General features: G+C 44.0%; 1 long non-coding RNA gene across 1 annotated transcript; it reads right to left on the bottom strand.

The window, feature by feature from the left end:
- Nucleotides 1–5611: 5611 nt before the first annotated feature.
- Nucleotides 5612–9425, bottom strand: LOC310850289. The gene is made up of 2 exons (XR_014567277.1): nucleotides 9198–9425; nucleotides 5612–5842 (listed from the first exon to the last, which is right to left on the bottom strand). It is a non-coding gene; the product is annotated as an uncharacterized lncRNA (long non-coding RNA).
- Nucleotides 9426–10626: the final 1201 nt, after the last annotated feature.

The following is a 10626-nucleotide window of genomic DNA, read 5'->3' as shown; positions in this document are numbered from 1 at the left end:
GGTGCTCTTGGGCAGCCAACTTGCTCCCCTGCTCCAAAAAATAAAAATAAAATTAAAAACCCCTGAAGTTTTTGCCATACGGAAAGTGACAGGAAAATGCACTGGGAAGTGTGGGATACCAAATGCTTGATGAGACGTTGTATAACCTCCCCACAAACAAATCAGAATTTAGTTTTATAAATAAGCCAGTGTTGTTTAACCTACTACATATGTTGTACAAAAAAGGGGACAAAATTCTCAATAAATAAACAGGTTGCCTGAAAGTAAACCCAGTTGCCTCCCTTCCATGTTTTTTATTTTTTTTAATTGATTTATTAAATTGTATACTGCTGTCGGGGCAGATCTCACGAGAGTTCACAGAAACACCCCCCCACACACAAAGTACATAATAAAAACAAGAGCAAAGATGAAACAAATCAATAACCTTCCCTCCCACAAGGATGTGAGGATGAAGTAGACTAATTCATGGAGGAAAAGTCTATTGATAGCTACTAGCCATGATGATTATATGCTATGACTCCATTGTTTGAGGCACTAAATGCCTCTGAATGCCAGATGCTGGAAACCACAGGGGGGAAGAGGGCTCTTGTGCTCAAATCCTGTTTGCAGGTTTCCCATTGGGGCATCTGGTTGGCCACTGCGAGAACAGAGTGCTGGGCTGGATGGGCCATTGGCCTGATCCTGCAGGCTCTTCTTATGTTCTCCAAAACTTGGAATTGCCTGAACAGGTCATATTGTTGGGGATCGATTTGACCAAAGTACTATATTTAAGGAGTGTTTTGATGACATATGTGGAGATATCCACAATTGGAAGGTGGAAGTGGGAGAACGGCTTCCAGGTGTGTAGACTCTCTTCCCAGCTTTAGAAGGGACACTTGGATGGTGAGAGGTGGGGTTGGAAGGAAGGGGGGCTTGAGTTTTCTTCTCCACTGATAGCTCCACACCTTTCATCTGAAATGGGCTCAGGTCTTGCCAGCTTGCACTCCTTTTCAGGGCTCCACAAAGAGGCAACTGAGCTCTATGTTTACTTCATTGGAGCGGAGTGTGATTGTGAAAAACAGGCAAATTGCACAATTCCACACCACTTTTTTGACACATTAGGATGGTGTCACTTCCTGCGCGAAGGAGTTGTTTGTTACGGAATGATGTCCTGTCATGTGCCTACTGAAGGCAGAGAATATTTCCACTAGGTTGGGCTTCTGGAAGCTAGTCCTCATGGTTATCTTCACCATAACTGCTTGCAGAGCTGATTCCCCCTCCCTGCTTTGCAAGCTGATATTTCTTCTTTTATTGCCTGTTTATGAAAAAACAACTTATCTCATGCCACTATGTTGGAGAGCTTGTGGGCATAAGGGCACCTTTTCCCCATACGTGGGGGGCAGGGAGAGGGTGTGAAAAACTAACATCTTATTGGTGATCTATATTTGCGGATCTCTCCACAATAACAAACCAAACGCTCACTTCTGATCCAGTCTTGGCACTCCTAGTCACTGAAAGTGAGTTAACCCCCCCCCTTTTGTGCACAAAGGGTTGGTAGTGCTGCTGTTAGCTGCAGACCGAACTGAGATTGCTAAGCCATGGAAAGTGTCTCAAATTCCACCCATATGAAAGAAGGAGTTGCTTGCTTTGCTGCCGCCTGCAGCCAGATTCAAAATCTCCCAATGCTGGGAGTCTGCATGGCGTCCCTATTGGTTTGAGAAGGTGCAGGGCATGGCCTTGTCTGAGCGTTTAACCCAACAGAGGAGGGTTCTAAGAGGGGTTAGGGAAAGAGACCATTTTGAGGATGCGTGGTTTCCGATTAGATGCTTTATAAATGCAACAAGTGCACTGACAGCTTAGGCCCCCAACAACAAGTGGCACTGGGTGGTGAGGCTGCCTTATTGATACGTTACTCTGACTTCTAAAATGTCCCTTCATAGAATCATATCATCATATAATCATAGGGCTGGAAGGGATCCCAAGGATCATCTAGTCTAACCCTATGCAATGCAGGAAACACAGCTAAAGAATCCAACCTCTGTTTAAAAAACCCTGGTGAATAAGAATCTACCTTTGTAGCATCCAAGACTTTCCCCCCAGCATCTATTGTTTTATTATGATGCAACTGTAAGCCTTCTGTTCATTCCAATTGAAACTATGTGCTCCACACAGTCATCATTCTTTGTTTCTTTATTGTTTGTCTCATTTGTACACTGTAGTTTTTTAAAACTCAATAAACGTGTCAAAGGAAAGCAAAAGAAAAGGGATTCCAGAAGTCTCCTACCTGTTCGTCTTGTGAAAGGTGGCTTAAGAAAGTGTGGGATATTGCGTCGTCCACTTAACCCATCCACAGAGGATGCTGAAGGGGTAATGAAACATGGCCACTTCAGTGTTACATGGCTCCCTTTCATATGTTTCATCAGCAAGAATCGTGCACTGCAAACCCTCCACCTCCAGCAACACATGCCTCAATGTGGTGAGGCTGCCTGGTTGCGATTTCCTGCTTCTACAGCTGTATTAGACACTCTGGTTATTGGTCCCTTCCTTTGACTAAAATGTGCAAAATCAAGTCTGGATCTGCCTACTTGCATTACCATAATTGTTACACAGTTGCTGGTTGTTTTCTACATGGTTTATTTCATTTTTATAATGCTACAGTTGTACCTTGGAAGACACATGGAATCCATTCCAGAAGTCCATTTCAATTCCAAAACACTAGAAAGCCAAAGTGCGGCTTCTGATTTTCAGCTTCTGCAGCCAATCAGAAGCCACGGAAGCCCCTTCGGATGTTCAGCTTCCAAAAATAGTTTGCAAACCAGAACAGTCACTTCTGGGTTTGTGCCATTCGGGAGCCAAAACATTCAAGAACTAAGGTATGACTGTATTTCTGAGAAAATGTAATAAACCTTAAAAAAGAAAGCAGCAAACTTATATCCCACCGTATGTTGTGAGACCCCAGGGTAGGTAACAACAAGGACAAAGATAAAGCAAAATATTAAAATGCCACATTGCAGACACTAATCTGCCAATTTTCTACACAGCAGCCTAATATATTTATTATTTATCTCATTGCATTTATAGCTCACCTTTTTCTCCTAGGCACTTAAGGTGGTGTACATGGCTCTCATCCCTCCTCATTTAATCCCCACAACAACCTAGGGAGGTAGGTTAGGCTGAGAGGCAGTGACTGGCCCAAGGTGGGGATTTGAACCCTGGTCTCCCAGGTCTCAGTTCAGTGCTCTAACCACTACTCCACACTGCATCTCAATGCATTGTTACACACCACCCTAACCTCCATGTGGTGAGAGACTCTGGGAGTTCCATGTGCTTTTCCCAGGCTTCATTTACTTTGGAATGCGGGTCAATGGAGGCTGTGGTATCTTCAGGATATGTGGTTTTATTTACACATATATACAACCTGAGCTTAGGGTGGAAGGGTTGGGGTTCACGCAGGAGACAAGAGGATGCATGACTCACCAGGCAGGTCTTACGGTGGCATTTGCTGAGGACAGTCTGATCCCCAAGCAAGTGCTAGTTAACAAGATAAACCAACCGACATAGAGTTAAAACACCGCTGCCCAAGGAAACACAATCAATTGGGAAGTGTCAGAAAGCCAGAAAATAGAGGACAATCAAATTATCCCCGACTGAGTTGTTTCTGCTGAAGGGATGGAACATGTTTCTCTACTGATTTCCAGGCATAAAATAGCCAGGTGTGCCTGATGCTCAAAGGAGTAAACGTTGCTTTGTAACTCCAAAGGTTTGAACAATTCCACACTTGAGGTTTAATCAAGATTTATATTTACGGTGAAAAAGCAAAAAGTTCATGCCCACCAGCACTTATTGTAATCACCCTTCAGAAGAAGCTGGACTGCCCCCAATCCCCCCTAAGTGCATTTTGCTCTGATCTAGCAACAATATTGCTACAGAAATCAGTGAGCTTATGTTAATGAAAGTTCAGAAGCTGCTGGACTGCCTCCCCAAACCCCCAAATGTATTCTGCTCTGATCCAGCAAGCTCAGCAGCCAGGCTGGCGACTGTAATAACAATATTGCTATATAGCACTGGTGAAAATGAGGATGATGAAGTCAGGCACTGAGTGAGTCTGCTTACATAGGCCAAATGGTCCTCTGAGAGGATGTTCCACTTGCCTTTGGGGCGCCACATGAGATCATGGAACTGGAAAACCACTTTTTCTCGGCCCAAAATCATGTGACAGCAAGGCAGTCAAAATGGCCGCCATAGTCTCATAAGAAAAAATGGGATGTCCCAGGTTTTCCAGGGCAATTGATGGGTATGCTAAACCCAAGAAATGAATGAATGTCTGAATATAGCTAATATTTGGGACACTGAAGGGATAAATACAGGCTGCAGCAGTTTTCCTGAACTGTGCCTACGGAAATTCCTGGGTTTAGCTTGTGCAAATTTGTCTGGCTGGGGTGGTTGAATGTAGGCCATTATGAAATGATGGTCAGGTACCCATAACACCAAAGAAGTTGCGCAGGTTAGTACCAAACAGATGTTGCCAAGGCGATGAGTGTGTGAGAGGTGATTGAAAAGGAGTGTTGTTTTGCAGGAGGGCTGGGTTTTTGGTGAAGGATGTGTTGGGAGGAAGAAGGAGAACAAACCCAGACTTCCATGAGCTGCTGGGCAGGGCAAAACCATCTTGGCTCTGGCTAGAGGAGACTGCACTGAGAGACTAGCAGCCATGTCTGGCAGCTGCTTTAAACCTCAGCTGCTGAACTATGAGAGGGGCAAGGAGAGACACTATTGGGGTATAATGTTCTGCACCCCATCCTTGGAAGACTTTAGGCATATATAGGTGTAAAATAAACCATATATCTTAAAGTGCTAGAGACTCCACTGTGCCCTGAATTCGCAATGGAAACACGACCCTGAACACGACCTAGAACTCCCAGAATCTTGCACGACTCGTGGAGATTGGGATGTCATGTAACAAAAAGCAAACCCCTGGAAGATAACTCCATCCTGTCTCTCAAGGCTGATCATTCAACTGAATTTCTCAGCATCGTGCTCCCTTTATACATTTTAATTGAATCAGCACGTCTCTTTCTCACAAAGGATTTAAGGGTACTCCAAGGGCTGCATGGGAGACTTTGGGCTTGAAAGGAACTGCTTTTAAACAAATTGAAGTTGGAGGAGCAGATGTTTTTTAGTAACTCTGGTTCTGGAACACCCTTATTTCATTTATAATCCACCCAAAGGATCCTCAAAATTATAACAAGAAGACCATTAAACGTATAATAAAACTATGGCTGGGTGTCAAGGGCATTGTCCCCTCTGTGATTTCCAGCAATTGGAAACACTGAACCCAAAGTATGATATAACAAACAAGCGAAACCAACAGGAAACAAGCAACTCCAGAGCAAGGGCAGGTCTCACGTATGCCAGTTGCCCAAAGCTGATCCTCCTATTCTCCACTGGATGTTCAAGATCCCAGATAGCCATTTTTAAGCTGTCAATTTCACTCTGCTGCTCTGGGCTAAATTCATGACTACGTTCGCCATCTTCACTCTTTCCTTAATTTTTGTTGAAGCAGACTCTGTTTTGGGACTACCCACAGGCATTCAACTGTCAGGGAGCCAGCCAGCAATAAATCACACGCAGTATGTGATGTTAACTCTTTATTAGCAGAAACCAGGTCAGCTCAGGAAAGCCAGGCCTAATGAGCACAACAACTCTTCTCAGTAGGTCTTGCTCCTATGAAGTCATTGTGGAGGCTGAAGATCCCCGCACTCCCACAGCTGCCTAAATCTCCTCCTCCTGTGGGTCCCTCCCATGCAATCTGGAACTCTGCTGACACAGCTGTCTCTGCTCCACCCTCTTCAGACCTCTTCTCATCCTGGAAGATCAGTGGGGAGGGGATATATCAGAAAACTAATATTAAGATCTTAGTTGGGAGTCTTCCCAGGATTTTCTTGGCAGCTGAACCTGGGACCTTCTGCATGCAAAGTGTGATGCTCCTACCACCGAGCTTCTTTGACTTAGTCCCACAAAAGCAATAGAACAACAAAATGGAAAGTTAATCAGTTAAAACCCCCAATAACAGCATTAAAACAGCAGCCACATTGAAAGCGGAAGAGATTGACTATGTTTTCAGCCTCTTTCTGGAAGTCATCAGGAATGTGGCCAGGGGAACATCTTTCCAGAGGTAACACTTCTTCTTGCCTTAATACTTTAGTTCAAAAAACATGTGTGGGAGTTCTCTGAGAAAGGCAAGTCTTTGTGGGACCTAGTCACTCTATTCTCAAGCCATTTAGGGGCTTTAAAGATTAAGGCCAGCAAACTGGTGGCCCACATCGTTTTTTAAGAGCTAACAAAACTATGTTCCATAACACTTGAATCAGTTTCCTTTCAGTTTCTTTAGAATGAAGATCAGTGGGGACTGTGGTGTCTTTGTAATATTGGTTTTATTTACACATCTATTCATATGGAGCATATCTTCCTCCCCCATTAGGTTTCTAGGAGGGAACATAGAAAGCCACAGCTCTCTATCCACTCAGCACAGAGAGCAAGACAGGTTTCTGAGCCTTCCATGCCCCAGATCCAGACCAAGGCTGGCCTAGGCCTATTGTTCTGTCATAGTCACCAATGATGTCACCTTCAGTTCAGGGAAGGAGGGGGAGCCTGCGTTCTGGAAGTGAATGTTGTTGGAGTTTTAAAATCTAAACCAGGCATATCTTCAGAATCTGTCATGAATGAAATAGTTGGGGAAAAACAAATGGAATCTGAAGTGTAAACAGAGCAACATTGGGGTGCGAATGAACAACAATTTGAATGCAGCTTTTTTTGTTTGAGTTAAGAAACCTAGGATATTCTGACAAGGGATCATAATATATCCCATATACGTAGCACATGTTAAATGATGAAACACAGCAATGTGCATGAATTTCACTGGAATGAGATTCTTTCAAATGCAAACAGGCAGCAGCTGTTCCATTCCTGACGCATTAAAACCAACTGCATTTGCAAACCACATGGACCAAGCATTCCAATGCAACATCTGGAAGAATTTTCTAAGAGTAAGAGCTATTCAGCAATGGAACAAACCCCCTCAAAATGTGATGGACTTGGAGGTTTTTAAATGGAGGTTGGATGGTCATCTGTCAGGGATTCTTTAGCTAAGATTCTTGCATTGCAGGGGGTTGGAGTAGATGACCCTTTGGGTCTCTTCCAACTCTACAGTTCTATGATTATATTCAAAGATTAGCTCCCACCATCTTTCCTCTTATAGCTTTCTATCACCATCCCCTGTTTTATAGCAAAACTAGGGAACAACAATTTAATGACTGGAAACATTTTTTAATACCATTAGGGACCTGTATAATGACCCTATTGATAGGCACTCAGCTAACAGAAAAACTAGGATACAGACTGGCTGGCTATTCAAGTAAAACACTTTACCTCCAACCCTATAGGGATGTCTCAAGCCATCAGACCACTCAAACCCATAGAACAGCTTCTCCTAAATACTACACATCTAAAAATTACTGTCACACGGTAATCTAGGTTCCTTAAAATCTCTGTAGGAATCAGATTTGATCTGTAATATTGAGCCAAGTGAGTGGCATAAATTTTGGGTAAAACAGCCATTTAAGTCTATATCAGCAAGGACAGAAATAAATGCTACGTAGGTCTCAGATGCTATAAAACAAACTCATTAGCAAACTCACTAGGTTGGAGAGGTTGCTAAGAATTGGGACCTTATTTCCACATGTGGTGGAGCTGCAAGAAGATTCAAGGTTTTCATAGCTTAAGAATAGATGAAGTGGAACAGTTCCCTGTGATCCCAAACTACCATTATTAAACTTGTTTACTGAAGGCTTAAAAGACTTTTTGTTTAAAGAACTATTAATCCTTTTTATGGTGGCTGCTGGACAGGTTTTAGCTCAAAATTGGAAATCAGCTGCTAATTTGATATAGGATGCATGCAATGAGAAGAGTTGCGCTCATAGAAAACTAAGATTTTGCACTCATAGAGTTGCACTCATAGAAAAGCTGTCTAAGATTTTGATGACATATGGTACATTCCCCGCCCCCCCCCCATGTCAGAAACAACAGGACGAAGACACTGCCATTGACTCTCTGGGGCAATCTGCTTGGAGAATGAACATTACCCAATATTTACAATTGTTCTCAATATTTACACATGATTTGTTAAACACCTGAATTCTATGCAAATTCTATGAATTATATGGGATGACTGGGAAGGAGGGGGAGGGGAAATGGGGGTGCTTTCGAGTTAGACATTTTAACTGTATTTACTACTGAAAATGCATAAATAAAGCATACTTTTCGAAAAACCAAAAACCTGGGATATTGTGGAAGGGAGAATACAGATTAACATCTCTCTGTAAGCTGGTTGAAAGGACAGAACATTATACTCATGACCTTTCTGATGACTGTGTGTGGCATGTTTCTTATTCGGCTCCATCAGAGTAGGAAAGTGAGCCAGGTGAGCTGTGCTGTGCTGGATGATTTCACTGTGTCATCAGCACTACAGACGACACCAGAACCTGCCTTTAATCATAGAATCACATAATTGTAGAGATGGAAGTGACCCCAACGGTCATTTAGTTCATCCCCTGCAATTCAGGTATCACAGCTAAAGAATCCCTGACAGATGGCCATGCAAACTCTGTTTAAAAACCTCCAAGGAAGGAGAGTCCACTGCCTTCCAAGGGAGCCCATTCCACTGTCAAACAGCTCTTACTGTCCGAAGGTTCTTCCTAATGCTTAGCTATAACCTCCTCTATTGCAATTTGAATCCATTAGTTGTAGTCCTACCCTCCGGAGCAGCAGGGTGACAGCCCTTCAGATATTTGAAGATGGCTATCATATCACCTCTCCATCTTCTCTTCTCCAGGCTAAACATACCCAACTCCCTCAACCATTTAGACAGAGAGTGAACCAGAGAGATGGCCTGTCCAAGCTAAATAACTACCTGCATGGACTAAGGATTATCTTTCGTAGTGCTGGGTTGTGGGAATATGGAGAGGGAGAAATATGGTGATTTAACATGCAGTTTCCCCCTAAGTCTCCTTTTAAGGCAGCTGGAAGGAATAGCCAACTGAAAGGATTCAGCCTATTACAAGAGATGGGAAGTAACAATGGGGACTTGCTCAGCTGGGGCACACTTGTTGAGTTTTGCAATGACAGTTACTTTTTAATCTTAGAACAAAGCCCTTGTTATTTACTTCTGCCTTGATTCTTGGACACAGCACTGGCGTAGCTGGAACATCCCTTATTCACCCATCAAGGATCACTGCCTGACTCTCCCCTCTTGCACACGTTACACAATCTCTTCTCTGCCTGCTGTGCATTGTATTCATTTACTCTGTAACAGCCTGTCCCATCCTGACTTCCGGAGCACAGTGTCTTGGTAAACTGCCCGTACCGTAACAGTTCCTCTTTCTTGAAAAGAATGTTTGATGTCACAATGGATCTGGCTGTACTTCTAGAATAGCTGCAACTGGAATCTATGCAGTGACTTTGAGCATGACAAGCATTGGATACTAAGGAGTACACATCATTGCATGTCAAATATATATTAAGGATGATATACCATTGCATGCTATGTTAAATACATACTAAGGATTACCTACTAAAGGTAAAGGTAAAGGTACCCCTGCCCGTACGGGCCAGTCTTGACAGACTCTGGGGTTGTGCGCCCATCTCACTTAAGAGGCCAGGGGCCAGCGCTGTCCGGAGACACTTCCGGGTCACGTGGCCAGCGTGACATCGCTGCTCTGGCAAGCCAGAGCCGCACACGGAAACGCCGTTTACCTTCCCGCTGGTAAGCGGTCCCTATTTATCTACTTGCACCAGGAGGTGCTTTCGAACTGCTAGGTTGGCAGGCGCTGGGACCGAGCAGCGGGAGCGCACCCCGCCGCAGGGATTCGAACCGCCGACCTTTCGATCGGCAAGTCCTAGGCGCTGAGGCTTTAACCCACAGCGCCACCTGCGTCCCAGGATTACCTACTATTGCATATTAAATAGCAGGAATGGGAGGGAAGCTGGTGCAAAATTTTGGCTATTACAAGATCCTCCACTCCCTATGTCTTCCAAAACTGAACTGCTAGATGTTCATGTGGGGAGGCTGAAAATGGAGAGCCAGTGTGGCATAGTGGTTAGCGTGCTGGACTAGGACCTTGGAGACCAGGGTTCAACTCCCTACTCAGCCATGAAGCTCACTGGGTGACCCAGTCACTGCCTCTCAGCCTAGCCTACCTTGTTGTTGCAGGATTGAGGAGGGGTGGTGGTGGACCATGTATGCCACTTTGGAGAGAAAGGTGGTCTTTGAATGCAATAAATATAAATAAATGAATAGAAGAATGGCAATGAATGTACAAGAACATTTTACAGCATGGGCATTGATGCCAGAACATTGGGACTGTGCCTTGTAAATAGGGGCTGCTTGAGGGTTTGCCTTATGTTCAGTGATATGCCACAGACAACATGCAGCATTATGTTTGATAGCATAGTATACTGATAACATGCGGACAGAACAATCAAGAGACAGCATGGAGATGGTTGATGGTTCATGGAGGGATGTTGTGTGAGAGACTGGGAAATGTTGGTCTCCCAGGGTGAGAGGCTGGGAGAAGCTGCTACTTTCTGTGGGTA

The sequence above is a fragment of the Podarcis gaigeae genome (assembly GCF_964106915.1).
Source record: "Podarcis gaigeae genome assembly, chromosome: 8".
NCBI classification, from domain to species: Eukaryota; Metazoa; Chordata; class Lepidosauria; order Squamata; family Lacertidae; genus Podarcis; species Podarcis gaigeae.
The sequence above is the reverse complement of the archived record's forward strand: the minus strand, read 5'-3'. Positions and strand labels throughout refer to the sequence as shown.